Here is an 8,306-nt window from a genome sequence, read left to right as displayed (position 1 = left end):
TCATCCTTTCTCCTTGCCATAGATGATTGCATCGAGGATTGAAACTCCTTAGTAACAGCCAATCCTACTTTCTCTCCTGAGAATTTGAAAAAATGTTTACAGAGATTAAAGACAGAAGATGCCTGACTTGACCGAAGCAGTGGTTCTCAGCTTCGAGCATGCCTCAGAATTCCTGGAGGGCTTCCAACCCCAGAGCTTCTGCTTCACTAGGTGTCAGGCGGGGGTCAGAGCATTTGTGCTTCTAACCAGTTCCCAGATGCTGCTGCTGGTGGTCCTGGCACCATAGTTTGAGAATCACTGGACCAGAGAAAAGAGACGTTTTTTGTCAAAGCCCCTGTGGAGTCGTCGTATTACTAAAAATGGCTCTCAGCGTAGATGGCTTGTTCTTTCACAACAGCGCGCGATGGACTTACTTCCTGTGTATGGTTGGCAACCGGGCAGGAGGTAGAAGAAGGGAAGAGAATCAGCTTGGCCAATTATAGAATCTAATTTTGGGTAGAGCACCTCTTTTCAAGTTGTATTGCTTTGGGGAAAGTTTGTCCTCTTTAATCGGATTTAACTTTGTTGCTGAGAATGATTTTTTTGTCCTTGGGACAGATGTTTATTTTGCCCAGCATTTACCCACTGGGGACTGGAGCGGTAAAGTGGCGCAGTTTCATCCCACACTGCTGGGGAGAGAACTCAAAAGGATTTGACTTATCACACCAGAGACCCTGGGCTGTCCTGCTGCACTTTGGGAATGTACTGCCTGAGAATTATGGAGCCTTTGACTACACTTAAAAATGGGTAGAAAGGTGCTGCTTTAGGTTGGTTCCCGAGAAGAAGACCCTGAGGTGAGGATTCGTATGAGAGTGATTTTTTTAAAGTAAGTGCTTCCAGGGAGACCTTTAAAGGGGTGAGAGAAGCGGGGGACTGGGAAGGGGAGGAACCCTGAGGGTGTGATCTCAGGTGGAGAGCCAGCCTCAGCCTGACCCTGCTGGGGAGCTCTGGAGTATGTCACGCCTCTGAGTTTGTCCCAACTTCAGGCCAGGGAGCGGGGCTTTCACATTCCTGTGCCTGCCTGCCCCTGGCTCTTTAAAGCAGATCAAAGAGTCTCAACTTTAGACCATTAGAAGCAAAAGCACACAGAAGCCTGGAGAGGAGCCTGGATGGGGCCCAAAGAGTGCCCACCACAGAAGATGATCAACCCAGCACAGTGCTAACCCCTGAGGAGAGTGAGTGGAGTTTTCCTGTAATGGAGTGAAAACTGTACACTGAACACATTTGAAGAAGGGGGCTCCTTCTCTCTCTCTGGAAGGGTCAGAGGAGAGCGGGCCTGGCAGCAAGGCCGAGAACTGGGATGTCCCGTCACAAGGACCCCACCCTCCTCAATGAAGTGTTTAATGTCCTTTGTTCTTTTCCTTTGCACTACGAGAGAATTCATATTTAGCATCCAGTTAAAAAGTACTTTCTACCCTGTAATACCAGTAAGTTATCCCCAACTGGTCAGTAAAGTCTTAAACACATTCTCACCTGCCGTCGTGGGGGAATGGAGGGCAGGCCACCATAGAGCATGTGGCCCACCCTCCGTGCTCCATGACAGCATCGTTACAGGGGAGGGAAAGGCTGCCTGGGGTGGCCCCGAGCAGGAGCTCGCAAAGCAGAAAAGGAGGTGCCGACTGAATGACTCTGGAGCAGTCAGATGACAAACCCCTTTTTCTCCAAACGTAATAGAAAAGAACATCACATTTGAAGAGAGTAGGGAGGAGCTAAGGCTTGGGTTACACTTAGAGTTTAAGTGTCACACCGGATGTGAGAGGTTCTTACAAGAGACGATACCTTCATACCTTGGCCTTGTAGACACTAGATTGTTATCAAAATGGCGATGGCACAAGGCATTGACTCTCTGAGACAGATGAACAGATAACGAACGAAATTTCCAGAAAAATGTAGGCCGGGAGTCATATCTAGCTTTTATATATGACAAAACTAAAATTATAGTTGGGGTTATCATCTTTTCTTAGTAATGCATTTCAACTGTAATTTAGTATTAGACAGTGTTATATATTTAGTAACATTAGTCAGCCATATTAAAATGGATCTGATGCCAATTTTTTTTCTTTTAAAAATATATTAAGTTTTTACTCTTTTCAAAATGTAGGATGACTAAGTCGGAGGTACTTTGTCTATAGGGACTTCTTTGGGTAAGGTAATGTGGTGACCTTGAATATACACATAATTTTAATATATACATGTATTATATAAATGTTAACATTATATATACCAAAACCTGTTACCAAAAATTAACATTATATATATACCAAAACCTATTAAATAGCATTAAATATGCTATTTAAATAATATTTAAATATGGAGTTTTAGCATTTATAAAATTGTAAAATATATACACATATATATATATACAAATATATTTTTATTTTTCTGAGCACCAAGCATACTTTCCATTCTCTGAGCTATATTTGGTAATTCTTGTAAAAACATGCAATCTATGGACTGGCTTAGGGATTAGAGCGTTGTGGATAATGAAAAAGGTTTTTTTTTTAATTAATTTTTTATTGGAGTCTAGTTGATTTACAATGTTGTATTAGTCTCTGCTCTACAGCAGTGTGAGTCAGTCATACATGTACATCTATACACTCTTTTTTAGATTCTATTCCCATATAGGTCATTACAGAGTATTGAACAGAGTTCCCCATGCTGTACAGTAGGTTCCCATGAGAAAGGTTTTGGTTTTAGCCCTTGTCCTTGGAAAGGCTTCCAAGTGGTAGCAGGAGCCCACTTTCTGACCTCAGCAGGTATGGTATAGTGGATGTAACTGAGGTTTTTTTGGGGGGGAGGGGTTTTTTGCGGTATGCGGGCCTCTCACTGCTGTGGCCTCTCCCGTTGCGGAGCACAGGCTCCGGACGTGCAGGCTCAGTGGTCATGGCTCACGGGCCCAGCCGCTCCGCGGCATGTGGAATCTTCCCGGACTGGGGCACGAACCCGTGTCCCCTGCCTCGGTAGGCGGACTCTCAACCACTGCGCCACCAGGGAAGCCCTGTAACTGAGTTTTTGTATGATGATGCCGATCTTGCTTTGCTTCCAGATCCTGATCCTGAATGTTGTTTTCATTATAAGTCTCCTGGGAATGAATACGTTTTGGATCTGCTCATTTTCTTGTGATGTTCCCCTTTCCAGTGTCTTGAAGTTCTGCTAATTGAGGCTCTGATGGACTGTAAGCCTCACCTGAATAAATGCTTCACCTTGGGAAGAATTAGAAATAGGGAAAAAAAATAGATGCTATGATTCCTAAAGTCCTTGCTAGATAGAGTATCTGCCATTTTCCATATAAATGTTAGGAAGCCCAAAGGCTTCTAGGCAGCACATTTTAATTTCAGGGGAAAGATAAAGTTTGTCTTCTAGGAAAAACCATATATATTCCTGGATTTGCTCTAATTATTTGAGCTTTGACGAGTTTTAAAACCTTCTGGGTCTCTATTTCCTCATCTGTAAAACTGAGACTATAGTAGGCTTTGAGAGATTAAGGCATGCGGACACTCCGTACACGGCGAGCACCCAATAACTGTTAGCCATTGTAATTCTATAAAGCTAAACAGAGCTAAAGAACAGGTGATCTCTGTTTACATTAAAAACTCAGTTTACATAATCTAGGTTTACGTCATGGGGTTATCCCTGTCTCTGGTTACACCCAGGGCAGGGAGCTGGATTTGTTGAGTGTAAACTGTGAACTGAGGTCAGAAAGGGGTTGGCAGTGTATGTGCTGAGAAAGTGACCAGGCCAAAAGGCCTGCAGAAATGGAACATTCCCCTGCGGTCCTCTGAGAGGAAAATGGGGAGCTGGTGGCCTCTTCCTCCACGATGCAATCAGCAGTGGCCTGGGAGAAGCACACTTGGAAACAACCCCGTTAGCAAAATATGCCTCTTGGTTTTGGTTTTTTCTGGTTTCAGAGCCTGAGTTCCTACCACTATATTGTTCTGGTTGGGTTCGTTCTGCGTTCCCCAAAGACGCTAAGCCTCTTACTTGTTTCTGACATTTGGGATCTTGGAAACAAAGCATTTTATAAAATTAAAGGATGACAGTAGATGTTCTGGGAAAGGCTGCATGCATCTTTTTCGTACATCTTTTTTCCCCCTCGATTTTAATCAGATATTAGACAACCAGGTGGTACTCTTGTTAGAGAAGCATGAGGTTCTACAAACCTGGATTCAGTAAACTACAGGCAGCAGTATACAGGTCTTCACGATTTCTCAACACTGTCTATCACATAAAACATACATTCATTTTCTAGTGCTGCTATAATAAATTACCACAAATGTAGTGGCTTAAAACAACACAAATGTATAATCTTATATTTCTGGAATGCAGAAGTCTGAAATCGATCTCACTAAGAAAAAATTAAGGTGTTGACAAAGCTGCATTCCTTTTTGGAGACTCTAGGGAGGATTTGTTTCCTGGCCTTTTCCAGCTCCTAGAGGCCATCTGCATTCCTTGGCTTATAGCTCTTTCTTCCATCTTCAAGGCCAGCAGCGAAGCGTCTTTCAATCTCCTCTCTCTCTCTCTCTGACTTTCCTCCCTCCCTCCTTCCCCTAGAAGGACCCATGTGATTATATTGGGCCCACCCAGAGGGTCAAGGATACTATCCTCATCTCAGGCTCCATAGCTTAATCATACCCTCAAAGTCTCTTTTGCACTGGAAGGTAACATCGTCACTGGTTCCAAAGAGTAGGATTGGACATCTCTGGGGGGGCGCATTATTCTGTCTACTGTGAGTACCTAGCAAGGCATTGTAGCTATGCCGTAGGTAAGCAGTAGTGAGCGAAAATAGCAGTCCCTGCTCTTGTGGCAGTTTACAGTCTAAAGAAGGCCACCATTCCCCAACTTGCTACAGTCTTGACCCCCCCAAAAGATTGTGAATTATATGTGATACCATATAAGTTGCCACAAGCCACTCAATCTCTTAAAGCTAGCGATTCTGAGTCAAATTCAACTTTCCTTGTTTTCAACTCCTATAACCAATTACTTATCAAGCCCTGCCCAATCTACCTGAGAAGTGATTCAAGTATTTCCTTCACATCTTCACTAACATTGACCTCATCAGTTGCCACTGGGATATTGCAGTCACTTCCAAACCTGTTTTTCCTGCCATCAGTCTCACCCTATTCCAGTCCATTGTCCTCACCATGGGGCCCCACTGTCTTAAAGAAATAAAAGAAAAGGCAATCGGAAGGGTGGTGGTGAGGCAAAAAATGGCTAACCGTTAATGAGTTCTCACTATGTCCCAGGCATTTTTCTACGGATATGGTGTATATGGGTTATGTCACTTAAACTTCAAAACAATTAAACGAAGTAGCCATCATCATCATCAACAACCCAATTTATAAATGAAGAAACAGGGGCACAAGAGAATCAAGTAACTTGCTCAAGGGCACACAGATAATTAGTGGAACTGCAGTTTAGACCTGACAATCTGTAGAAATTGGCAAGATGATTCTAAAATGTATGAAAAGACAAAAGGACTAGGATTGCCAAAATTACTGTGCAAAAGAAGAACAAAGTTGGAGCTTTATCACTACCTGGTGTCAAAATTTATTATAAAGCTACCGTAATTGAGACACAGTGGTATTGGCACAGAGATAGACAAATAGATCAGTGGACCAGAATTGACAGTTCAGAAATAGGGCTTCACATATATGGTCAATTGATTTTTTGCAAAGGTGGGAAGGCAGTTCAACGGTGAAAGGACAATCTCTTCAACAAATGATACTGGGACACTTGGACATCCATATGTAAAAAATGAACCTTGACTTATACCTGACACCTTATACAAAAATGAACTCAAAGTGGATAATAAACCTAAATATAAAGCTTACTGCTATAAAATATCTAGAAGAAAATACGAGAATACCCTTTTTCAAAAATAAAATATTTATTTGGTTGCCTGGGGTCTTAGGTGTGGCAGGCGAGCTCCTTAGTTGTGGCATGCGAACTCAAGTTGCAGTATGCACGTGGGATCTAGTTCCCTGACCAGGGATCAAACCTGGGCCCCCTGTATTAGGAGCACAGAGTCTTATCCACTGCACCACCAGGGAAGTCCCAGGAGAATAGCTTTGTGACCGTGGGTTAGGCAAAGATTACTTAGATCTGATACAAAAAGCATAACCTAGAAAAGAAAAAAGTGATCAATTGGACTTCGTAAAAATTAAGAAATTCTGCTCTTCAAAAGGCACTGTTAGGAGAATGAAAAGACAAGCTACAGACTGGGAGAAAATGTTTGCAAAACACGTATCTCCTAAACGACTTGTATCCAGATCGTATAAGGACTCTCAAACCTCAATGATAAGAAAACAACCCAATAAAGAATAGGCAAACTATTTGAAGAAACACATCAACAAACATATAAATGGAAATAAGCTCAGGAAATGGTACTCAGTATCACTAGTCATTAGGGAAATGGAAGCTAAAACCACAATGAAATACACTAGACACCTATTAGAATGCTTTTAAACAAAACGAACTTGTCAATACCAAGTGCTGGCAAGGATGTGGCCGAGACTCTAAACATTGCTGTTGGGGACACAAAATGGTACAACCACTTTAAAAAACAGTTGGACTGTTTCTTATAAAGTTAAATGCACACTTACCACGTGACCCAACATTGCCATGCCTGGATATTTACGCAAGTGAAATGAAAACTTATGTTCACAGGAAATCTTATTTGCAAATGTTTACACTGACTTTGTTCATAATCACCCCAAAGTGGAAACGACCAGAATATCTTTTAACTGTTAAATGGGTAAGCAAACGCTGGTACCACCACACGATGGAATACTATGCAGCAATAAGAAGGAACAAACTAATAATAAAAGAAACAACATGGATGAGCCTTAAATGTAGGTATGTTAAGGAAGCCGGTTCCCAAAGCTATATGACTTATGACTCTATTTATGTGACATTCTGGAAAAGGTGATATATAGGCACAAAAACATTGATGGTTGCTAGGAACTCTGGGTGAGGGAGGAATTGACTCCAAATATGGACGAGGGAGTTTTTTTGCATGACGGAACAGTTGCATGACAGCTGCATGGTTGACAAAATTTTTCAAAACTCCCGGATCTGTACGCTGAAAATGGTAACTGTTACTCTATGTATATTATAACTAAAACAAATTTCATGCTCCACTCAGTGAATGTGTAACAAACCAGTTGACTACTGTAAATTAGGTTAATTATCTTGTCATTAATTCAGTCCTCTGCCTCCTCTAGCATGTCTTTTCTGGCCATGGGTTTTCTCAGCATGTGCATCTCTGTCGAGCTGCTGTAGGGGACGGCAGCAGTTGGACTCCTTAGAATCAGCCAGCGTGCTCGTTGATGTGCTCAGAAGGCTCCAAAGATGGTGTGCACTGAGAACATTTTCCAAAAACCTCGTGCTGTGGAAAGAGCAGGCAATTAGGGAGCTCAAGTGCAGGGCGTGCTGAGCCATGGTAAGCACTGTCTGGCCAGCTAAAGCTCACCGGAACACACGCACAGCCAGGGACAGAGCCTCACCCAGCGCACGTGTGGCCAGACTGCCTCGGGGGTCCTCCCGGGGAAGAGTAAGGCGTGGGCCACACTCTCCACTGTTGGCATCGTGGGCTGTAGTAGCTGACAAAAGCCTCACGTGAAATCGCCCCGTTCACTTGGATGGAGTACAATTTCACTCCTCCACACGCCCACCTATATTACGGAGCACACTGTCTCCATCACCGAGAGCGAATGGCCGCATCCTTCCATGGCTCTTCAGCCACAGGTGTAGCCCATGCTGCCGGGGCCCTGCCCATCTCCCCGAGGTACTTGCCGTCCTGTACACGAGGACTGAGTATTACTGCAAGCACTCCTGACGCTCTCTCTGAGGGCACCCAGGCCACAGGAGCACGGGTGGCTCTCACATGTGGCAACCCAGAGTGATGGGAAATAATGCCCTCAGGACTGTCGTCAGTCAAATGAGAGAGAGGAGCGGATGGAGAAACAGCCCAGCTTCCTTGCCTCTAGGGTACAACAACCTGAGCTTGCTCCGTACTGTCTCCCAAAGGGCCCCAGCAGGGACCGGTTGTCCACAGCGGCCTTCTGCTCGTGACCGTGCCTTTGATCACCTTCTTCCCCATCCCTGACTGAGCTGCCCTTCCCCTGACCGGTGTCACTCGGGATGAGCTCCCAAATAAACTCCTTGCACGCGAATCCTCTTGTCAGGGTTTGCTTCTGGGGAGCCCAACCGAAGACACAGTCAGGACCACAACTGAGCATCTCGCCCATCCCATGACAGAGTGGGCA

The sequence above is a fragment of the Tursiops truncatus genome, chromosome X (assembly GCF_011762595.2).
Source record: "Tursiops truncatus isolate mTurTru1 chromosome X, mTurTru1.mat.Y, whole genome shotgun sequence".
Classification (NCBI taxonomy): Eukaryota; Metazoa; Chordata; class Mammalia; order Artiodactyla; family Delphinidae; genus Tursiops; species Tursiops truncatus.
Note: the sequence above shows the minus strand (reverse complement) of the source record.